We start from the raw sequence: 25,493 nt of genomic DNA on the forward strand, positions 1-25,493 counted from the left end.
GATGAACAGTTGAAAATCACCTTCTCTTTTGCTATGTACAGCAGACTACCATAGTCAAAGCAGTACATAAGAATGGAGAACCCATACTTGTCATCATCATTCTTGCTATCCAGAAAAGTCCTGATGCTAATGCCTGCTGGTACACACAAGCAGCTATACTCACTTCTCCCTGAAACAATAGTAACAACCTACAATCACGTCCGTGTAGTATAAACATAGCTCCACAGGACTGATCTAGGTGTCTGCACTTGCTGGAATTTAACAGTACACATTTTGGTGTCTCCACAGGACTTTGCATCAGGCCTGGGGAGCAACATATATGAGACAGAACAGTCTAACAAGGAATAACGTGTCTTTATGTTGCATGAAGCATTTTTCTGACACTGACAAGGTTTCACACTATGATCTTAGGTAAGTCATATAACTTCTTTGTTTTGGGTGTTTTCTTATTATTGTGAAAGACCAAAGGATTAAATAACTCCTCCAAATGTTATAAAGCATACAGGGAGGTAGAGATGAATTTGCTGTGTGTCAGAGTTAGAAACCTCATTGCAGAGAGAGGGGAGAAACAGCACCCTTGACAATACTGAAAACCCTTGAAATACACTGAAATCAAATGGACATGTGCTACATTCAGCATAAAGGCTGGGCAAAGGAGCAAACAACTTTAATAGCAGAAATTAACTAGTTGTAATGCAAGGGAAGCAGCATATTTTTTTGCAACAGTGGCTGCAGAGGGGTAAAGACTTAGCAAGGGCCTAAGAACCAGCATATTGTGCGATTTGTGTTCCTGTCTGTCCCATGCTAGTTTCCTCTAAATAGCATTGTAGCTGTCACCACCTGAGGCAGAGGCTACACACAGACATTACATTTAGATTGACTTAACTAGGGTTCGGTCAATCTAAATGCCCATCTGTGCAAACATGCGGGTATTTTATATCGGGCCAAAAATGGAGGAACCAATATAAATTAGTTCACCTGAGTAAGTGAACTAATTTAGAACAGGAATGGCTTAACCCAATCCAACACCTGCATGTATTCTGGGTACTGGGAAAGTCCAGCCACTTATAACAGCCACTCACTACAGTCCTACTCCTTGACCCTCAGCAGCTTATTTTCAGCCTCCCAACCCTCCAATCCCTTGGACCATCCCCACTTTCCCCTTGCCCCACTCCTAGTCCTGCAAACCTTTCTGCAGTCCCACTAGCCCTTCCCCCTGATCCCTCCCGCCTGTCCTCCCACCCTGAGTTATTTACACCTGGTTCCCACGATGGTCCTGGCACCTCTGAACACCTGTATGTGCCACTCCTGATCTACAGTCACATGGCTTAAAGTAAGCTGTGTGATCATAGATCGGGTGCAGAGAACATTTGTACACACCCAGAGAGAACTTGGTGCTTTTTGTCTCTCTTTCCTTACATCCTTTCAGTACCAAACTGCAAGCTTTTAAAAAAGATATTTATATGCTTTTGTTTAGCACAAAAATACAAGCCAGCTTCTACCCTGTCTCCAACTGGTAAAGCAGCAGTTATTCCCTGTGGGAGCAAGGGGGAGAGGAGAAGAGAATCTTTGCTTCTGGAGCAGGGAAGCAATATGCTGCTATTTCTGCTGGTCAGGTTTTGATATTGAAACTAACCCTAAATTTGGCAATTAGATTTTTGGAATATTATTAAAATAATTTGTGTGCTGAATAATAACATTGCTAATTCCTAATGCCTTTGAATAACTGTCCAGCAAACATTCCATTCAGATTGATATACTTAATTCCTTGCCTTGCCCTGTATGTATGACACCACCATAAATTATTATTCTTTTTACCTAGACCTATTTTCCTTATCAAGCCCCCCAAAAAAAGAAAGTAAAAAAAAGACATAAAAGAAACATTTCAGCTTTCTAGATTGCTGGCTGACTAAACCACAGTGTCTGTAGAAGGCAGATCTACGTTACAGCTGTACTCCCTATTTTGGATTTCCATTTTTATGACTTTGCTTTGGTTTGGATGTTCTTTGCAATGCTAAGCAAAATTGCATTATCACTTGCACCACAGTACATATATTGTTGTTCCCAAAGGTTTACTTATAACGTTCAGAGCACCATTTATTTTTTTTCCTTTCCCCCCATTGTCATTTCTGTACAGATTTAATACAACAGAAACATGGCTTCCACTGGGAGCTACAGGTAGAGTAGTTCCAAAGTTCTCTATAATTGGCGTCTGCCATGCCAGCTCACAGTAAGTTATGTAAATCACAGCAAGGACCCACAGCCCCTAAAGGCATGAATATTTTTTTCATTCAGTGCAGAGGATAACTACAGAATCTTAGTAATAGTCCCCTCCACATAAGGGATCTCCTTACCAGGAAAAGTCAAGGTCTAGAAACTGTCCATGTCAGTTCTTCAATTTAAATCCTACGGTTAAAGATACTTTCGGTAGATAATATAACAGCGGGTCAGGTCATCATAGATAATATTAATTTCCAGGATGTTTTCCCCTTCATATTCCTGGCAGACTCACATGCTACTGTTTTCATATACCATAATAACTGCTACTCCATTTTAAATGAAATGATAGGCTGTCAGAGTTTCATTCTGATCCCAGTAACAATGGTGTAAATCCATTGATTTCAATTAATTCATCTTATTTCCGCTAATATATCTTAAGGAAAATCATACCCTCCTCGCAACCAACCATCAGGTTACTATTATGTCTATTTTCTTTTAAATAGTACTGAAAATTCAATGAACAAATCAACCTTTGTATTCTTCTAGTTTTTATTTCTCCCACAAATCTTAACTTCATGGCTCATATACACCACTACATGCACTATGTAACAGGTAACTTAATGGATCCTTAAAATATATCAGTCATCTATTTCTAATGTGATCTTTTGCATCTGGTACTTACAAAATAAACTTATATGACTTTGTTCATTACTTAGAAAATATTGTAATGGTCTCTGACAAAGCAAAGGGACACAAAAAAGAGAAGAATATTTTAAAAGCCAGTCAAATCTGTTTCTTCTTTAATTTACCATTAAGAAATTTCACAAAACTAATCTTCTTCGTTGGGCTTGACTTTATTATACATCTTCAGGATAAATCTTAATCTAATTTAATTTCTGCTTTCACCCTCTATTTTCTCATTGTCTTACTCAGGAAAGCTAAGTTTAGGGCCAGCATCTGCTTTTCACTGAAGACTGGCTTTTATGTTTGTTTTATTGTTAGTTGTAGCAATAGTAGTAGTATTGTTGTTGTTGTTTTGTATTTTATTAAAAATGCCAAGCAAATACACTGTACGTGTGCATGTAATATACATATACATATACAAACACATTTTATATGTGTGTAAACAATGTGTGTGTGTGTGTGTGTGTGTGTGTGGATGTGCACTAACTTTCTGGGATGTTCCTGAATGCTTGAAGATAAATATGTGATAGACAACAGTATGGTGTTATAGGTCCTAATCCTGCATTCTACTAAATCTGCTTTGTACTGCTGCCTAATAATCCCTGGCAAAAGGGATATTGCAATGGAAGCAAGGAAGTTTAATACCATCCCCTCCTCCCCCCGTGATCATAAGATACTTGCATAGCTTTAAGTTAGAGAAGTTACTGTGTCTTCAGCTGGCTCTATGTTGACGAGCATACAAGTGGCCTAAAACTACCTTTGCTCCCATTATCTTCTGGTCCTATGCAGTTCAAGTGGAAAGGAGAACGGAGTTAGGCCACTGTCTCCTTAATTCCAAAGACCACAAATACAGGCTCTGTATATTACTACATTATTTTCTATCATTTTGGATTAGAAATGTTTTCTATCTGGTCCTGCTTTTTATCCAGTTTACCAGATGAGTGGACAGAGGCACAAGAGAGACAATGAGCTGTAAACGTCAGAGAATAATTCACTGGCTCAGCCTGACTTCAATCCCAATTTTTTCCTCTATGTGGTAATTATTAATCATACATGTAATCTACAATCATACATAAAAATGAGTCCTTTTGTGCTCCCCTCCTCCATGCTATTGCATATATGCCACTCCAGTGAAGTCATTTATAGAAAGAAACTGGATTTTTTTCCTACTCTTTTCCACTGAGCAGTATTCTCTTTGAACAAGTGATCAGTCCTTCTAGAATAACTGGATATTTGCAGTATAAAGAAATCTTCCTTTGTGATATATTGGTATGTGTCTTTCAGTTACTAAATCGAAAGAAAAAAAACCCTCTTACAGCAAAATTCTATTAAAGATGAGAGCGTTTGCTTGCAAAACTATGGGACAGGGTAGGAAAGCCCCATGAAATGTAATGATCCTGCAGTGGAAGCTCTGAACTCCAGATCATTCCACATTTAGGTATTAAGGAGACTTTACAATTAACGTATGTACTATTGACCAGACTTATTTAAGACTTTCCAGTCTCTTAATCTGCTTTAAAAACATATGAAAACTATGATTTTTTTCTTCTGTAAGCTAAAAGCAAGCTCCTCTAGCACAATTCCAACTTTCTCTTGAGACCCTTGAATTAAGAATGTGCTCGGTCTGGAATATTCACTGCCTACTGTAACATGAACCCTTAGGTAGAGCAAAGAATACCTATTTTTCCTAGTGATCCAAGACTCCTAATTGCATAAGGTTTGGCTAGTTAGGACCGAGTCCAAAGGCTTTTCCCCCCCTGCAGATTGAAGTAATTTTTGTCTGGAAAAAATTACTGGGGGGAAAAGAAAAAGAAATAAGCATTATAAAAATGTTGCATCACTCTTGGTTATGCCAGATGAGTTATGATAAGGAGCACTGCATCTGACACAAAGCATCACATTAGGTTAAAAATAAAATTAAAAATCCCCAAAATGATGTTTTCCAAAACTCTGGTATGTTTAATTTCAGTTATTGGAGCTGTGTTTTTACCTTCTTTTTATGACCTTTTTTATAAATGGTAGCTGGTACTCACAAAAAAATGTTGGGACCGCTCAGAACTTTTCACAGTTAATTAGTAATGCATGTAGCAAAACACCCGCCCTACCTCTGGGCCCTGGGGGTTGCCCTGGTTCACTTGTAACTGATTTATTTTTTAAGGTTGTCTGGCACATCTCCACCCCAAATGCTTCCAAGAAACTTTAGCCCAGCGTCAGCTGGGAAAAATCAACTTCACATGCTGACATACAGAGGCGGCCTTTGGAAGACTGGGGCCTCCAATGGGAAGCATCAGTGGGAATCTTTAGCTCTGTGTCCCTATATATAAGAATACACTTGATCTTAGCCCTCAAGAGGCCAAGAAGTGATACCACCATTCAGGACTTTTTCTTTTAGTTTTCTGGGAAATGAATTCACCTGATTGCCACATTATTTTTTCCTAGATTTGGTATAGAAGTGTTTGTTACATTTATCAGATTTGTAATTCATTTTGGGAGAGTCATAGTCTGTTGTCCTTGCTGTAATCTAAAGCCATTTCTGAACTTATTTTTCTATAGGCAACTTAAAATCTACAGAAAATAGATTTATATTGTGTTGTTTTATACTTTTTAGAAACAGACTCAAAGAATGATGTAGAGCCATATGTCATGAAGGACAGACCAGGAAGAAATTTGTATTGGAAAAATGTTCTTCAAAATTTGGCTCTGAACTTTTCAGTGGTTTTTATGTATTAGACCCAGGGGTTGGCCTGGTCCACTATACAGAGACAGAGGGCCCAGTAGAAATGTCTGAATGTCCAATCTTTTTTTTTTACACATCTATGACTATAAAACAGCAATACATATTTTGAAGAGGTAGATGTAATAATAAAAAACCTCACTACAACTGCAACTAGATGAGGAAAATAGGGTATTGATAGACTATCAGACCTTTGATTAAAACAATAATCACAGATTTTATACTCTGCTAGAAAGCTGAACAAAACCCCTGCAGCTTAGTTATGCAACATTACTCAGTTTAACTGTTACTTTATGTTCTCCCATGTTCAGATGCTTATGCTGGGAGAGCATTCCTAACCCACTGAGAAACAAAGACTGTATTTTGTTAGGATAGCTGACTTGTTATGTTCCATTCAGCTCAGCACCATTAAGCTTCTGGTTCTAGCATTGCTATCTGCTGCCAGGATTAATATCTCAGTATTTTCTTCCTAGCCTATAGTTACATTTCAAGAATTAAATTATCATTCAGAAAGTTAGCTTCAGTTTATGAACTGTTAAACCTATGATAGATATGGTATGTCAAAACGAAAAGAAATAGTCAAAGTTATAATCATTAATGTTAACTTTTCCCTTGGAATCTTTATCACTTGACGCATAATGTGCACCCATTCCTGTTAATATAATTTTACTCAAACTGGAAAGGAAGCTTTTTCTAGGAAGAACCCAAATGGATTCCCTTTTTTCATTATTTTGTGCTTGTGAAAGATGATTGACTAAGAACTCTGCAGACAGAAATTCTCCATTCACCCAGAGAAAATGTATGACACTGGAAGCTACAGTGAAATCATCTCTATGCTGTCCCACTAGCACATCTAAGTCTTGTTACTGAGAGCCAATATCTACTAGTTTGTGGTAGTTTGGTCACTATGTCCATTTAAGTTTTTGTTCCTTTTCTAAGACTGCCAGCAAGGATGCTAGTTAGGTAGGGTCAAACAAAACACAGGATTTGTGATGTGGGTGCCTGTTTATTAGGATCTTGATAGCACCCAGCAACTTGTTTAATGTTCAGAAATGAACATTTAGGCCAGGTATAGACATTACACTTTTACCAGTATATGTGATAAGAAACTAATCTATACTCATAACAGAACAGAAGTTTGGCACACATAGACTGGTTTAAAAATGCCAGAAGTTGGTCTAAGATTTGTGCCCTGCCCCTCTCCCCATCCTCCCCACAGGCGAATGTGTGTACTATTCGCTATTATTGTAAACTACTCCACTTACTGAATACCACATAACTTAGATCAATTTCTTCTTGGGCTTTTTGAATGTCTGTACCTAGCCCTAATGACAGCAATAACCTGTGGGTGGTATCAATATGGGTAGGATTTGCTCTTGTGTACTGTGCTGAAAAACTCAGTAGCTCACTAACTATTGTTTTAGAAAACAACCCTCCAACAAATACTTTTGCATACACATATCACATGGTTTTCTATTTGTCTCCAAAATATCACAAACGCCTTGTTTATCTTCCTTAAATTAAAAACAATATATATATTTGTGTTACTAGTACTGATGTCTCTTATCTCACTGTTGCTCCCTCCCCCCCCCCCCCTTAAATAACCTGCCAAACTGGTTTTTTTAATCATTATTTTTATTAGCCAGTATTTGGCATATGGGTCTAAAGTTCAGACAAATATAACAATCTTTTGAGAAATACTTACCAGACAAGTATTCAGGCACTCTTGTGTCACCTGACGTATGGTGAACAAGCTGATGAATGACTCAGGATTTAAATGGTAATTACCATTCATCATTATAATAGACTTACTAATTCATAAATTCTTGGTAAGCCAATTTTCTATAAAAAGGCTAATAATAAGAGTGAAAAAGAAAGAAAAAAATAGCCCTGGTGTGATAAAAAATGTAAAAGCTAAAATATCTACACTGCCACATGTCCCTTCTAATGATTGAGTAGTTTTGCACCAAACTGCTGCTTGATTCAGTACTGCTTGCTATACTGGGCCCTAACAGGAACAAGAAAGGTTAGGCAGAATCCAGTGACAATCTGCACAAAAAAAGACTGAAACTGGCAAACACAGAGAGAAAAGAGTTGAAATGTGGAAAAGGATAGCAGTGTACTGAACTTCTGCTTACTCACTTTACAATTCATGTTAAAAAATTCCTGCATCCACAACAAGTCAAAATATGCAAAGAGCAAGTAAAATATAAGCATTCCAAAGAGATGTGCACCAGAGCCCTGTAATGTGCAGTGAGAATGGCACTGGGTCGGTCCTTTTTTTAACAAAAGTGATCACAATCTTGTTGACTGATCAGCTGCAATCAACTACCTCTAGCAATGGACTATGAAGCTACTAAGGCATGGGACATGTGAAAATAAAACAGTGTAATATGAATTACACAGCCTAGAAAAGAGAAGACTTTGGGGGGATTTGGTGGCAGCTTACAAATATATCACGGGAGAGCATCAGGGGCTAGGTGAACAACTATTCACCACAGCATGCCACAGTAAAACCAAGAGCAATGGTCATAAACTCCTAGAAGAAGGTTTCAGACTGGATATAAGGAGAAACTTATTCATGGTTCATGTGACCAGACTCTAGAACAGACTCCCAGAAGGGTGGTGCAGACATCTACCATGGAGATATTCAAAAGGAGGCTGGACGCACACCTTGCTGGGGTTATTTGACCCCAGCAGTCTTTCCTGCCAAGAGCAGGGGCGCTGGACCCAATGATCTCATGAGGTCCCTTCCAGTCCTAAACTTCTGTGAATCTGTTGATGTAATGTGTGTAACAGTAGGAAGAACAAGGGCAGGTGGAGGGCAAGGGAAAAAGGAAAAGGAAGCTTGAGGCTAGAGTAAGGGGAAGAGAGAGCAGTGTGCACATGGGACCTGGTCAGCCCTACACAGAGGAGTGCGCAGCGGTGCTGAAGATCCTGCTGCCTCGGTCAGCCAGGACTGCGGACTGAAGGAACTGAACTCAGACTTAGGAGCAGCTGCAGGCTGCTGTTTGAGCACTCTAGGAACTTAAAGGCTTCTTTTGGGACACCTCTAGAGAAATGAAGATGCTGAATGTATGTTATCACAATCAGGGGTGACTGGTGCCTCCTGAGTCTGGGGGGGTAGGGGGGGTCACAATTTGTGGGCAGGCCTGGGGTAGGTGAAAAGCCCCATATTCACTCCTATATTTCTGTGCTGTGGCTTAGTGCCCCACCACAACACACTGCCGGCCCAGGGGGCAAAAAAACTGTCCCATCCTGAGCAATGCTGAGTTGGGGGCCAATTTCAGGGGGGGCACCTGCCCCTCCCATCTCCCCCACCAGTTGCCTGTGACCAGTTTTGTTGTGTTTTTACCTTTTACCTGTTCCCTCCCTTTTGCCCGTTGTCTTGTGACCCTAACCCCTATGATTGTCTGTATAAAAGTGGACCAGTTTCTGGCATTTCAGGGTTGGCACAACAGCTTTTTTTTCCTTACAGGAAAAATCCAATGAAAGTAATCCTTTATCAATCTGTAAATAGCATATAGGCCAGGGGACACACAAGAGCTTTTTTATGGCGTCCAAGACAGAAGCATATCTCTCTCCAGTTTATCATTTGGGAACCGACTGGGTCACCACTGAGTATATACTCAAACAAACAGGAAAATCCACTGAACCTGCAAATCAAGGAGGCAAAGAAACACTTGCTCTGCCCTACCGTGTAATGAACATAAATACGTATGCACACATACTGGTTCTGATATCTGGTTCTGCCCTTTTTTATCTGTTTCACTATAGGCATCAGAGTGAATGATTCCACACTGAGTATCAAAGATTATAGCATTTGAAATGAGAAAAACAAACCATTGTATGCCATGGTTATGGACAGTATTAACAGATCTTACATCTGCATATGGATAAATTTAACATCGTACATTGTAAGCCAGTTATGGATATTGTTAACATTTACTACAATTTATATCATGTTCAAAACAGTTTTGATTGCTATGATATAAAATGAGTTCCTTTGGCACTAAATGGATGCCAACCTGGGAACTCTTTCTCTTCCTCTCATGCATTCATGCACACTCAAAGTTTATACATGCTAAAGATGGATCTGTGTCCCAAATTCAGAGGTGGATTTTCAGTCACCAGTGTATTTAGATCTGGGTTTTTGGTTCAGTCCATTGCAGAAATAAAGGTCAGTAATTACAATGTATTCTGATCAGTTTGGGAATTAAAAGTTTTGTTTGTGTGTTGTTTTTGTCTGGGCATTTTGAAAAGGCTTATTTCTATTTTTTCTAATTGAATGTCAAAATAAAATATATGGAAATTGTATAGGATAGTGTGAAAATAAATCAGATACCCATTATCTTAGTGTTTTCACAACAAGAAGTAAATAGAAGAGCATCCATTTCAGCAAAATATAAAATAAGGTAATCCAAGCCCAGAATAAAAGAAATCAAAATATGTGCAAAAGGAAAAAAAGGAAGACATCATTTTACAGCCCCCATTACATCAAGCTGTAATAAAAAGCTATTTATAAAGTCCAAAGTATAGTTCATTTTCCCTTTATTGTAATGTAAAAATGACCAGATTTACTTGCAGTGGAAGTGAAACAATTTTAACGCTGGCTTTTACTAAGAGAATATGGCAAGCTTTCATATATTTGCATAACTTTTGTTCTGACTTTTTTGTGAAACCAAAAGCTTGGAACATGAAATATGAAATGTCATGATTAACAAGTATCACTGTATTTTTTGTTTTCCTGGGGATACTAAGCATAAAAATGGGTCAGCTGTTGGGTCAGTTGCAAACGGGAATTAAATTGGAACAGAATGAATCAAAATGCTTTTGTTCAGCCAACTACATAATCAAAGGATAAAGATTCCACTGAACAATTTAGTATCCAACTTCCATAAGTAACCTTTTTGTCATAAATCAAAATATTTCATTTTTGAGTTAGCTAAAGTTAGTTTTAGAGTTGGGGATAAAGAATAATGGAGAGAGCTGTAGAGATAGCTGTGAGCTATATATACTGTTAAGGTCATGTATCCAGGGATTCTTGTGACATCATGGTAAGCACAAGAGGAAAGCTCCAGTGGGTTGTGAAGTCACTGGGATGTTTGAATGTGCATATATCCTTGGTCACAGTTTCCCTCTAATGTGCTTTTTATAACTGGTTATTAAGAGAAAAGTACTTTTTATGAATACCAGGAAGAAAATGTCCCCCTGCTCATCTGCACTTTGATATTTTGTAAAATTCAGTCTGTTCGAGCGTTTCTATTGTAGAACGAAAACATGTTGGACTTACACTTACATGTATGATACTAAGGTGGAACAGCTATTGCTGAACAGTGGAACTGTCACAATTAAGCTAACTTATCTAACCAAGTAGGTTAGCATTTTCACAATTTGGTGCCTAAAGGAAGGTGTTTAAATCTATTTTAAGGTTTCTTATATGCTTACTTGTTCACAGAATCAAGATCCTAAAAGTGGCCACATTTTTAAAGACGCTAAACAGCTACAGCTCTCATGGATTTACTGGTAAGCTTCCTTTATTAAAAAATGAGCTTGATATTTTGACCCAAAAGTTTACATTGATATTATGAAAACTTTGAGGGTGGAATATGAGTCATGCCTAGTGTTAGGATCTTTTGATATGTGGATTTCTATCACAGTTTTCCTCTGTTGTCTTCATTATATATAAGAAAAAAAAATGACTGTACAACTGTATATTGCTTTCTATAGCAGCATTATTGTTACTACTGTACTATTATGTGTAATTATATATTTGTTTTTCATATCTCACTAAAAAACTACCATTTTCTGTGTCCCCTTGCCCACCCCCTCCACTGCACACCAGTGTGCAAATCAGGGTTCTTCCTTTCTGTCTGAGAAGCATAAGACTGTATAACTATTACAGTCAAAGAATTAATGAAAAGATTATCTAGTAGGCTTTGTGATAGGTAACTAATAGGGTGAGAAGCTCATGCGGTTCTCCAGAGCCCCAATATGCTCCCATTTTAGTGGAGAACAGTGAAAGATTCTCAGAATCTCAGAATAATATACTCATGAACCCTGGGACATAGAAAGCCTCTATATGTATTGCCTGTGGAAACCTGGCTTCTACTGTCAGACTGTGGCAGCTGGGGAAACTGGGTTTGAATTTGCCCTTTTAGCTTTTATTATCTGGCAACCAGTGACCTGAACATTATTTATTAGTAGGTATTCCCAATGAAACACTTTTGTAGATTTTAAAATGTGACCAAGGGGTCATCTGGTCATGGGTAGGGCCTGAAGGGAGGAGATCTATTATTCTTTCTTCTTCTGGGTACTGTTCTGAACTACGAAGGTTTTTACGCTGCCCTTATTACCATAGTATCTGGAGCCAATGTGGCTAATCATGCTTTGAGACTTCATTTTCACCACAAAATAGCCTAGCCGTAGTTTTCTCAGGGCTCTCACTGATATTCATGCTTTTCCTAGAAATAGGCCAAGCTTTTAAATCTTCAAAACACGCTCCTTCTTCTCTGTACTAGACATAATTTGGTCATTGAGTGAGTGCTGTGGCAAGCTAAAGCGTCTGAAGAGGCACCATTCCAAACATTAATCACTATACAAAGTATTTTAGTTTATTTTGTCCTTAAATTATAAATCATGGCCGCTTAAGTAGTCCTGGTCAAAGTCTAGAGCCTACAGGAAGATGATCATGATAATTTGTTTTTGCCTTAACATTTATTAGTATACAGTAGCTCTAACCAGCTTCTTTACCGTAAGTGGTTCTTAGCATCTCAGAATGGCATTGACACAAGCAAGCATGGTCATGTGGAAACATTTTGGATAGTTCATATGTACAGTGTGGCACAAATTGTAGAACATAATGCTGGTGTTCTTCATGATGTTGGTCTTTTAGTCAGAAATGGCTGTTTTATGCTGACAGGTACATTTTTGGAGAACCACAATGAATCCAGACCCAAAAGCTGCTGGCCCCCCCACCTTGTGATGGCAAATCAGCCCACTGTAAAGGAAAGAGCTCTTGGCATTAAGCTTTTTGGGTACTGCTTGTGTGTTCTTTGTTTTAATAAGGAAGCTAGGGAAGTTCCAAACCATCTATACTTTAAATGAACAAACATTTTCAGATACTTCTAGATGCGCTCTGAGATTAAACATCTTCCTGTGGGGTTTTCTTTTCACTCAAGGTCAGATGGCATTCACAGCACTCATATCATTTAAAAGATTTGGTATCAGTTATCATAACAACTGTGAAATACAGGATTCTTTTTGATAGTCGGCAGTAGCTTTAGTGCCATATCTGCTCTTCAGGTAGTATGTAAATATATGTGAAAAGTTTTAATTCTGGAGTCCTGGGTCTGCATTCAGGGTTCAGTCATAATCTGCCCTTTGCATCTGCGTAGAGAATTAATGAGGAGTGAGGCACATTCTCTTGCATGGGGTACCTGCATTATGGGCCACAGTGCAGGAAGAGCAGCTGTTACTGGGCTGCCATTCCTTATCCATACATGTATGCGAGGGGAAAGCATTGGCTTACTCTGACCTTTTGAACATGTCAGCCAATCAAGCTGAGCTAGCATAGAAACCGCACCAAGAAAAAGATTGGCAGAGTTCATGTTTCCCATGGATTAAGGAGGAAGCAGCCAATGTAACCGAAGTTGCTGAAGGATAATTGTTTAATGAAGGAGGACACAGAGAAAAGGACATTCTCCCAAGATTGATGGCTGTTTTTTCAGCAACCAATTATATAGGGAAACTGGGCAAACACAAATGTATATTCACCCTGTTAAGCTACAGTGCTAAGGACCAGCACAGTGAAGCATGGCACAGCCAGTCTGCACACACTACAAATTAAAATGGATGAAATGCAGCGCCTTATTGGAGGCTGTGCACTTCAATGGAACTCACCTAAGATAGAGAGCTGGCATGTAATCAAACTACACTACAGATGGCCATAATAAGTCTGTTTTGGGGTATAGTGTGCATGGAGCAGGATTGTCATGCTTCACTGGAACACTCCCTGGCAAGGTCTTTTGATAGCCTAGGCATGCCCAAAGAATGGAAGTGGGGAGGGCATCTCAGAGTCACTGTCTAAGACTGAATTCAGTTAGCAAATTATCCAACTATGAATTTATTTGCTGTAATACAGGAGTGTTCTTATTCTATATGCTTATTTTTGTAGAGAGTAAAGAAAGTCTCTAATAGACAACCATTCTTTAATTGTAGCATATATCTTGAGTTTAAAGTACTTCAGTGTGGCTGATGAAAATATGCAGGCTAACTTTTCAAACAACTCCTATGATATTTGTTTTGTTTTTTCACACTTGGATCATAATTCATGTTGAATGACACAGCCTTGTGTTTTATTCCACCACTGATACAGAAAGAGAGAATAGAATCACAGAAAAGTAGGGTGGGATAGGACCTCTGGAGGTTATCTAGTTCAATCCCTATCCTGAGGCAGGATCCTCTGTATTCAAACCATCCTGTTAAAAGCTTTCTCTAACCTAATACTAAAACTAGAGTCAATCCAGTAAAAAAACCACAAGGCATAGTACCCTAACTTACCACAGATAAATGGCAGTCAGTGCCCTGCTGCTGCGAGGATTATTAAAATACTCAAGCTCAATGAGACCCAAGGAAGAAGGCCACTCCTCCTCCCCCCCACAGCAGCAAGCTACTGCACAGTAGCTCGTTCCTACTGCTCAATAGCATGGGCTCACAGTTAGTGCACAACAAAGGAGGACGTCTGGAGGTGCTGTGCTGTGCCATGTGGGGACCTGCCATCTCCGGACATCTCTTTGGAGGCTACAATTGCACTAGTAGCATCATGGGCAGTGCTCGGGAGTTGCTGGAGAGAGGCTTTGCCTTGGTCCCTTCTGAGACTGAGAGCATGAAGCCTAGCGCACAAGCTCCTTTTCCTGGGGAGAGGAGGACCATGGGCTCCATGCAACAGAGAAGCTGCTCAGAGCTCCCTACCTTGGGTGTGAGAGGTGCAGCATGGTGGGGATGCTTCCCCAGGGAGGAGTGGACAGATGGGGTGGCCCTATGGTTCATGTCCACTCTCATTGGTCTCAGGCTAGCTGGGCTCTGCACATTCATCTGGTGCAAGGCTGATCCAGGCTTGGCCAGTGGAAGTGGGCGATTCTCACAGACCCGGCTGAGGAAGGGAGCTTCAAGTGGCTTCTCTATAGCACAGAGCCTGCAGCCTTCCCTGGGAGCCTGAGCTTATGCACTATGCCAAGCTACCTTCTCACCCACAGCCCGCCCAGCATCGTGCTCCTGGTCCTGACAGGGACCAAGGCAAAGCCTGTCTCCAGCAACTCCTGAGCCCCATCTGTGATGGTGCTGGTGCAATCAGAGCCTCAGGACAGACATGCACAGCTGGCAGGTCCCCACTTGGCACAGCACAACACAGAATCCCCAGACACCCTGTCCTTCTCTGCCAGCGAGGAGATGTAGATCCTCTGGTCCTGGTACTGCTCAGCTCTTGCCTCCCCTTCACACTGGGCAGGAGCCAGGGCATGGGCTGGGGGATCCCATCTCATCACTCCCCTCCTTCCAGCTGAGTGCCTTGGGAGGCAAAGCAACCCTGAGGCACAGAGGCCCTAAGCTAGTGCCACTGAGCATACACTTACTGTTGAATTCAGGGCTACCCTTTGCCATTGGCAGTGGAAATTAATGGCAGTTGGTGGCAACAGTAATCAGCGGCTACAGTAGAGGGGCCCGAGAACAGCCCCTCAGTACAGAACAGGGAGGCTAAGGAGGGGATTGGTGGTCTGTGATGGTAGGTGGATTGAAAATGACAGCCTGCCATTCTTAAAGGATGCTGACCTCTGCTATGACCACCAAGCTATGAATGAGGCTGGACTGAAGGCATCCTATACCTTGATTTTGCAGAAAAGTTCTGGGACCAGAAAAAGAGCAATAAATTGGGACCATGCAACCAATGAATCAGGAACTCCCATGAAGAGAGGGAACTCCTGCTTTCTGTTTTCTGTTCCCAGTGCTATTTATATATTTTATCCAGTGACTCTTTGATGCAAACTAAATAAGCAGTCTGTGGGAGGGGACGAAAACCCAGGAGTCCTTCCTTTTAAAGCATTTCCTACCTCATTAGGATACATTAGGCTATAAAATCATTCTCCCTCTTACTTTTTCTCTTGAAGGTTCCAGGACTCCTGAATCCCTATCTACATAGTGGCTTAGCTTCAATAGGAGAGTGGGGGATTGTCCTCGGCTGTGCCTGCCCCATAGCTAGGACTATCAACTAATGCAGAAAAGGTACTGCATGCCTTACTATGCCTTTCCAACTAGCATCTATTTGAAGAGAGTTCTCAAACTTTCCTATGGACAGTGGGTGCAATCCTGACTGTACTGAAGCAAATAGCAAAGATGTCAACAGAGCTAGGATGTCATAAAATATGGTGTCCAAAGTTCCAAAATCTCTTTCTGCCCTTCTCCTGGATGCTACCAGAGTAGCCCCTGTTTCTAACACAGCTCTTAATAAAGGAAATGGTGGACAATGTAGAAAATGGCAACCTGTACCTACCAGTTACATTAAAAATATCTGATAACCAGAACAGCTGATAGTTAATGACAAATCACAAATCCTATGGGACTCCGCTCTGAGGGATGCACACATTATGGTCTATAGTAATGTGAATGCCATGGCAGTTGTGCTGTAATTTCTGGGAGTGACAATGATTTCTTGTGTATATTATATGAACTGTGTGTGTTTCAATGGGGTCTCACAAAAGAATACGTGGGATCACACAACACTTGATTAAATCTTTTCCAGCAGGTATTAATGATCAAATGCCCACTTCAGAGATCATGTAGGAGGAAAATCAATGCAATGCTATTTTTTAAATGTTATGTCCTCTTTTTTCTGAGGATCTCAAAGCACTTTACATACTTCTATGAATTTATCTTTATTAATGACTTGAGGATGCAGTATCATCAGGGGTGGCGATCTCAACAAGAAGCAAGGGGAGCAAGAGTGCCCAAAAGCCCCTCTGGCTCATCAAGGACGTCTGGGAATGCCTGGTTGCCAAAAAGGCGGTGTACACCCGGTGGAGGGGGGGGGGAGGGGGCTATCTCCAAAGAGGAGTATACCTCCACTGCTCGGGCCTATAGAGGGGCTGTTAGGAAAGCTAAGGTGGACATAGACCTAGGACTAGTGTCCAAGATCAAAGATAATAAAAAGTCCTGTTTCAAATATATAGGGAGGTTGAAGAAGGCACCGGGAAACGTGGGGCCCCTGCAAGATACGCTGGGCAATCTGGTGGTTGCGCCAGAGGAGAAAGCAGACCTCTTGAACAAATTCTTCACCTCTGTTTTCTTGTGCAGGGACCGGGACTCCCCCACCATGATTCAAGATGGACTCGAGGGGAATGCCTCCAGACCTAAGGTTGAGGAGGACCGGGTTAGAGTGCTTCTGGAGGGGCTGGATGTGTTCAAATCAGCAGGTCCAGATGCTCTCCACCCCAGGGTGTTGAGGGAGCTAGCAGGGGTTATTTCAGGGCCCTTGGCATGGCTTTATGAGTGCTCATGGTGCTCGGGCCAGGTGCCAGATGATTGGAAGATAGCCAATGTGGTCCCCATCTTTAAAAAAGGGAGGAGGGAGGACCCAGGCAACTATAGGCCCGTCAGTCTTACATCAATCCTGGGGAAACTCTTTGAGAAGATCATCAAAGAGCACATCTGTGATGGGCCGGCATCGGGGATGATGCTCAAGGGCAACCAGCACGGTTTCATTAGGGGCAGGTCATGTCAGAACAACCTGATTGCCTTTTACAATCAGGTCACAAAAGTATTGGATGCAGGTGTTGCCGTGGATGTAGTCTTTCTGGACTTCAGCAAGGCCTTTGACACTGTCGACCACCCCATCCTCATTAAAAAACTAGGCGACTGTGGCATTGATGCCTACACAGTCAGATGGATTGCAAATTGGCTGAAGGGTTGTACTCAGAGGGTGGTGGTGGATGGGTCATATTCAACCTGGGGGGAAGTGGGCAGCGGAGTCCCCCAGGGCTCGGTCCTTGTGCCCGCACTGTTCAATTTCTTTATCAGCAATTTGGATGACGGGGTGAAAAGCAACCTGTTTAAATTTGCTGGTGATACCAAAATTTGGGGTGAGGTGGGCACGCTAGTAGGGAGGGAAAGATTGCAGCAAGACCTGGATAGGTTGCAGGTGTGGGCTAACAAAAACAGGATGCGTTTCAATCCTGACAAGTGCAGGGTGCTGCACTTGGGCAGTAGTAACCAGCAGCACACTTATAAGATGGGAAACTTCCTTCTTACAGCACGGAGGCAGAAAGGGATTGTGGAGTCATTATTGACTCCAAGATGAACGTGGGCCGACAATGCAAGGTCACGGTCGGCAGGGCAAACCAGCCCTTATCGTGCATCCACAGGTGCATCTCAAGTAGGGCCAAGGAGGTGATCCTCCCCCTCTATGCAACACTGGTCAGGCCACAGCTGGAGTACTGTGTCCAGTTCTGGGCACCCCACTTCAAAAGGGATGTGGACAACATTGAGAGGGTCCAGAGGAGGGCCACCTGTATGATCCAGGGACAGCAGGGCAGACCCTACAATGACAGGCTACTGGACCTGAACCTGTTCAGCCTTCACAAGAGAACGCTGAGGGGGGACCTGGTAACCATCTATAAACTCACTAGGAGGGACAAGAAGGGTTTGGGGGACACCTTGTTTCCCCTAGTGCCCCCCGGGATAACAAGGAATAATGGCCACAAGTTGTTGGAGAGTAGGTTTAGATTAGACATCCGTAAGAACTACTTCACAGTTAGGGCGGCTAGGATCTGGAACCAACTTCCAAGGGAAGTGGTGCTGGCTCCTACCCTGGGGGTCTTTAAGAAGAGGCTTGATGCCTACCTGGCTGGGGTCGTTTGAGCCCAGTTTTCCTCCTGCCCAGGCAGGGGGTCGGACCTGAAGATCTACAAGGTCCCTTCTGACCCTACTTCTATGATTCTATGATTCTATGATCATGCCCATAAGTTAACTAATGGGGAAAGTGAAGAACAGAGAGATTAATTTTGCCTTATTTTCAGAAGTTCTGATCACCCACAAATCCCACAAAAACAGTGTGAGCTGGAGATGCTCAGCTCTCCTTGAAGATCTGCCCACTATTAAAGAACTTAATGAACTTAACTCAGGGCCCAATTCAGCAAGGTTTCTAAGCCTATGTTTAAATTTAAGTCCATAAATAACCACAGATTCCCCAGGTGTTGGAAGTCATTGGAAGTTAGGTACCTGAATACATTTGAGGAACTTGGGCAAATTCAATGGGACAACTCACATGCTGAAAGATAGACTTGTGCTGAAATATCTTGCAAAATCAGGGCCTTGATGAGTTTGTAGTGGAGCTAGGAATAGAATTGTATCTGACTCTTCTTCTTTAACAAGTAGACCACAAGTGAACAAGTTTTCTTGTAGAAACGCAAATAATGTTTATATGCAACAGAAATGATGATTCTATTAAGCATACAAACTGTGTATGACAGGCCTGAAAATTAGAGACTCGCAAGAAATCAGGCATTGTAAAAAAAGTTATGCAACAGCAAGAGTTACAGTATGGTGACAATATTCATGCACTTTTGTTTGCAGCTCATGAAGAATCTCTTCTAAGCCCCAACAAAGTGGAACAAGTGAAAGGGTACTACGGTACAAGGGGGCCATTTGATAACTGCATGCACCTCCCTTTCATCCTCAAATAGAAATAATCTGAGGCAGAGCTAAAAGGTTTATTACACGCAGAGAATTTTCCTGGAGTTCTGCACAAAATTTGCTGAAAGCCGCAAAAGTTTGCAGTGTTTTTTTCAAAGGCTGGAAATAATCTTCCTGTGATGGGGTAGGTATAGAAATAATATGTTCTGTATATACTTTATACTGCAATATATTTTGCTAGAGATTTGAGGTTGAACTCAAAGAGGGAATTTCTCTTACCAGTTGGGCATGAGTGATTTTGTTTAAAAAAAAGTAGAGGAGCTTATTTCCCCCAAATCCAAGTTGTAAAATATATTTGTTTGCCTTTTTGTTTTGTTTATTGCTCTTTCAGAGTTTTATGTTCTTAGGCGACTATAAGGATTTAAACAGAATTTCTAGTTTTGGTTCAGCAGGATTTGAAAGAAGAGCTTTAGTGATCACTGTGCCAATTCAAACTTTTACTTCCTCCTAAAAAGCAAGACCAAGGAATGTTTTACTTTTCTGGTTTAAATTCTTTATTAAAAAGTAAAAGTTTAAATTGGCAGAAAAACTGCTGTTTAAGCTTCTAGTACACCAACATCAGAGGAGCTGATTTGGGAACCTTGATAATCTGCCAGGTACTGAACTGTACATAACAAAAAGAGAGAGAGAGAGAGAGAGAGCACGTCCATGCAAGAGAGATCATTTGCTGGGAGAGTCATTTTTATTTAGTCTTTGTTGCCCTAATGGATTTAACATAAATAAATAAATGCTGAGTCTATAACCAGCAGAGGCTCAAAGTGTATCAGTACTGCACTAGGCAGCCAGCGCCAAAAAAGTGGGACCTAACTGCTCAACTGTGATTGGTATGTGTTTCTGAAGAAATGTCCCTTACTTAAAACTCTGCTTCTTATGAGTGATGGGCCCTTTTGTTCATAAGTGAAATAATTATGTACAGTGTTATACTACTTACTCCTCTTAAAAATTATAGCATCAGGGTCCTGATGTTATAGTTTGACATTTTGACTGTAAGAACTGAGTTTTCACATTTAATATCTCAGCCTCTTTGGATCCCATCCACCTAAAACTTGGCATGAAGATTTGTCTGCCCAGATGATTTTTTTAATGGTTTAAAATTAGTTAGGCGTTTTTTAGTTGCAAAGTTGCCAAGAATTAGTTTGAAGCTAGTTTTTGGTTTGTTTTTTTTTTAAACTGCTCTAGTTATAAAAATGATTCTGTTAAAAAAAATAATACAATTTGCTACTTGTAACTGACTCTCGTAGACTATTGCTTTTGGTATTTTGAAACCAAAATATTTTAAAGTGTGCCATTCTTAATGGTGGAAACCAAGTTTTAGAACTTAAAAAAATGGATTCTCAAAACAACTTTGCCGGTTTTATCTCACCTTTTATATACAAGCAACAGGACAGCTCCAGGATCCAGAAAAATGATATTAATATTATAAAGAGGCTGAAGTTCTTCTGTTGTACCACAGAGTGTCACCCTTGTTTTTTGTCTTGTCTAGATGGATTACATTTCTATGGGGCAAGGAATAAGGATTTGAATGAGGACTCTGGGTGGCCATTTTAAGATTGTTTTGAAGTCAATTATCTCTAATTATGTTTGCCTGATAGAAACAGGCCAATCTGAAATGCCCTGGAACCTCATCAACCACCCAATTGCTGGCATGAGACCAAGAGGACAATTGCCTGCTGTGCCTCAGACCAAGAAACTCACTCTGAAACACCTGTTCAAGGTAGAAGAATAACCTTGCGTAAGGATTTAGAACATGAGCCCCTTTGATAGCCTGGAATTAAGAACATAATCCTGTGTCCATGGAACTCAGTGGCAATCTTTGCACTGAGCACTATGCAAATAACAGTAGTTATTTCATTTTTGGTTTACTGTACATCCCTAAAAACAATAATAATAAAAATATCCAAGGCTGACAACCCCAAACTAATTTTTTTTCAGAGAAAATGGGAAGTTAAAAAAAAAATGACTTCAGGGTGTTCAAAACATGTTACTTAACTTGAAATAGGAGACATTTAACCTCATTTTCAGATGTTTAAACTTTCTTTGATTATATTGAAGTCTCAAAATATCATTTCAAAATAAAAAATATCACAAGATTTCAATTTTAAAATGTCAAAACAAAATCGTTATTTTTTTCTGATGTTGTTGAAAGAATGCAACAACTTTGACATAAATTCATGAATATTTTTATTTTTATTCAATTGTTAATTCATTGTCCCAAGAAAACATTGTCCCATGCATGCTTTTCCTTTCCAATAATTTATTCGTATTTGCTCACCTATGTTTATTTATTTGTTTGTTTTATTCACTCTGAAGAAACTGAATTGCAGAAAAAGAATGGGTTGGCCAGAGGGTGAAGAAACTATCTTTGATCCATCTTCAAGATTTCTTTCTTAAGGTCCATGTTTCTTTTCATATTTTTGTTAAAAACTGTATTTATCATCAGGCATGTGGCGTTTTGGGCTGTTTTAGTTACCCTCTCCTGTTAGCATGTTACCATTGCTGCTTTCTGTACTAGCAACATCCAGAAGATTACTCAGTTAGGCTTTGCATTCAAAGAAAATATTACAGGAATAATATCAATGTCATCATCTCCTTTCACTTGTAATGCCCCTAAGAAATGTGTTTAGAAAAACTATTACAGATTCCAGTGTTGGGGCCTCTCTTATTTTTCTGTCTGGGATATAAAAACCTCCTACTAGAGAAAGAAGATTCCAACTGGAATGAGATTATAATGCAATGATCTGGTTCAAAACATTTTGCCATGATTTTAGCAGCATGCTAGGAGCTCCCTCTGCTCCTGGGCTTAATTAAATTTGAACTTCTTATATGGTTCAGCACAATTTTTGGAAGTCCACCAATAAGTATGGGAGGTTTGTAGTTGAGACAAAGGGTTCGTTTGCCAGGGTCTGAATCTCTTGAGGGAAGCTAACTGCAGGCCCAGATCATTTCTTTTCATTGGATGTAAAACAGCTTTGCTCATAGCTGAGTTTGCTAGTAATGGCAGCTTATGACAGAACTGTATCCTTCCAGCAATAATTATACCAGAAATTATCCAGCAATGACTGTAGGTGTGTATCCACTCAGTAGTTCTTTGCCACTATGTAAAAAAGCATTCAAGAATGGGTACTTGACTTTAGCAGTGTCTTTAAATATGGAAAGCCACCTATTTAGTAAAAATTGCATACTAACCCTTTCAGATACTATTTCATATCAAATTGTGATATGTAGATATTATGCTGAAATAAAAAAAGTGTGTACCTGCATACAACTGCTTGTTCTATTTTTCAGGCTAACAGCTTAGCTGTAACATTTGTGCATTAGCTAAATAACATCTCAAGGGGAGCTGGAGATAGAACCTTGATGTCTACTGATTGTACATGTGTGAGTTTGTGCTCTCAAAGGATGGTCCTTAAAAAACTCCCTGCTGGAAGCTATTGTGCATATTGTAAAAGGACCGTTGCTAAGTGCCAATTGAGCTAGTACTGTATACTTGCCATTTTAAAAGAAGATTTCATACCACTTGATTATGTTAAATAGAAATGTTTGAAATTTAAACTGAATTACATCAAAATGGCACAGTAGTTATATGTCTAAAGAGCTGCTGCTACTCTCTCCCATAACTAATGCCAATCCTTTCTGGCAGACGGTTTTATGTGAATCTGTGACAGACTATATTACTGAAGAAGTTTAGAGAGCCTTGATATAAAGAAGTCATAAATACACACTATCATAAAACCCAGCCCAGTGTTTATATTAACAAGCAAGAACCCCTGTACATTTAAGGTTCTGCCGTTAGCCAAAAAGAGATGAGGATGTTAACAAAGGCTGGAGGTTCATCTTTAACCTCCCTGGTTGTGCCTCAGTTTTATTCCATGTGAAGGATGGCAATATGTTAGTACTTATCATACTTCAATCTGGTGAATGCATCTATTAAAAAATAATATCAATCTTCCCTTAAAAGCAAATAATTAACAATGGAAAGAAACTACAGTATCTAGAAAAAAAACAAACCAGATCACTCTGTAGGAAAAGAACATAGAAGCTAGAAAGGCTAATCATCATTGAGGTAAAGAGTGAATAAAGAGCAAAGACAGGGAATTGGAGCCTACTATGCATGTCTGTTTTATTGGGAGCAACACCAGTTCCATTATAAATAAAGTTGAACATCATTTTTGGTGAATAAGTGACTGTAAGTAGGTGCTCAGCCTGCAGCAGGCTGAGGCCTAGCTGCAGGTACTCAGCAGTTAAGAGTCTGCCTGGCTCGAGGTTGGGAGCAGGCTGCAACTAGTGATGGCCATAAATGAGGGGGAGCTCCAGGAGCAGAGGAGATGGGGTGAGAGAAAAGAGGAGGCTGCAGTGCCGAGGGAGAAGTACAGAGCCTGGACAAGTTTTGCATTTGTTTATCTGTACACTTGATTATTTTGTTGTTTGCTGAGGTGGCAAAGTTGCCCATGTAAAATAAACTTACTGAAAACCTGAACTTAGAGCTGACTGACCTCCATGAGAAAAGGGAGTGAATGACCCGTTTACAGTGACCCACTAAACACTGAAGCCTTGAGCTGACCAAAACTATCCATGAATTTGGGCAAAATACAGTTAAGAGTTTTAATTAAAAAAAAAAAAAACATAGGGTGGAGCAACACAGAAGAGTTTAAAGTTTTGTTTAAACAGATTCAAAATATAACTCTTTGGTTTTACTTTGAAATAACATTATTTTTGTTTTAAACATTGCCAAAATTTAATTTCTGAAAACTAAAAAAAAAAAAAAAAATCTTAAATATCCTAATAGCTACCAAATACATTTTTTTTTATTTATTTATTGTGTTTTTCATTTTTGGAGAAGTAAAATTTTTGGTTAATCCAAAAAAAAAAAAAATCTTGTTTTTCATTTGTTTCATTATAAGTTGATCCACTATTTTTTTCAAATCAGCCAGGATATAGATTTCTTTTTTCTGTACTGGTCAATTGACAGGTAAATGCAACATTTATATCTGTCCTTAATGTGCTACTTTCAAAGGAAAAACTCCATTGCCCCCACGAGAATGTATTCGTTGGCATTTGAAAGGTGTAATCTAAATAATTTCCTTTAAGAAAACAGAACCCTATTAGGATTATTATTAATAATCTCCTTTATCCAACCCAATAGTTTATTATAATTAATTATTATATTATAATTAATATTGTATATGTTATAATAACATTATTATAATTAGTAATCTATTGGGGTGGGGTTTCCTTTATCCAACCCAGTAGATTATTATAATTAATAAGATTATAATTAATAATCTATTGGGTTGGATAAAGGAAATGGTTAACAGTGGTGATCTATGGGCCAACTTTCATCTCTACTTGATGTATATTTCAGTCCCATCAATTGGTACATTCAACTTCATCACATATTGCTCTCTTCCTCATCACTGCACCATTCCAGTTTAATATAATTATAATTTGTTTTCAGCTGAATTACATCGGCATTAAACCAGAGTGATGCACTGGTAAATCAGGCCCCATGCAGGGAAGAGGCTACAAGATCAGCCTTTTTTTTAAAGAAGACATTTCATTTCAGCCATTCTAATAGCATAGGAAAAATATATGCTTTTAATAACAAAACCATAAAAAAGCATGTATCAGCCACCTTCTTTGCTCCTTTTTTGTTACATTGTGGGAAAGAACTAAGAAGAAATAATGTGTTTGGTCATTTTACTACAAAGAAAGGCTTTTGCAAAGACTTGTTTCTTGCATTATGCTGTGGAGAATGTAGCATCACCATTATCTTCCTCATCATAGTAATGGCTTGTACCCAATTCCAAAGAGCTCCATGCTAGATGCTATCATTTCCTCTCTTCCATTTGATCATAATATTCTTCAGATAGGATACCAGTATGAGGTAATGCTGATCCTTCTATAGGAAACTTTAATTTCTTGGGGGCATTCAAGAATAGGATCAGGACTTCATACTGACCTGCATGCTGAACTATGGAGCACAGGAATGATAGGCTAGCATCTGCCTATTCTTTGTTGGAGAAGTCTGCAGAACTCAAACAACTGCAATTTACAGGCTGGTCCTCAATAGAAAATATTACAATAGTTTCCTGTAGCTTTCATAGTCAGCAAC

General features: G+C 39.7%; 1 long non-coding RNA gene across 1 annotated transcript; it reads left to right on the forward strand.

The window, feature by feature from the left end:
- Window positions 1-309: 309 nt before the first annotated feature.
- Window positions 310-22,721, forward strand: LOC109284136 (uncharacterized). Its single transcript, XR_009461319.1, has 6 exons — window positions 310-411; window positions 11,097-11,164; window positions 15,802-15,916; window positions 19,262-19,505; window positions 20,865-21,095; window positions 21,692-22,721. It is a non-coding gene; the product is annotated as an uncharacterized LOC109284136 (long non-coding RNA).
- The last annotated feature ends 2,772 nt before the right edge of the window (window positions 22,722-25,493 follow it).

This window comes from Alligator mississippiensis, chromosome 4 (assembly GCF_030867095.1).
Source record: "Alligator mississippiensis isolate rAllMis1 chromosome 4, rAllMis1, whole genome shotgun sequence".
NCBI lineage: Eukaryota > Metazoa > Chordata > Crocodylia > Alligatoridae > Alligator > Alligator mississippiensis.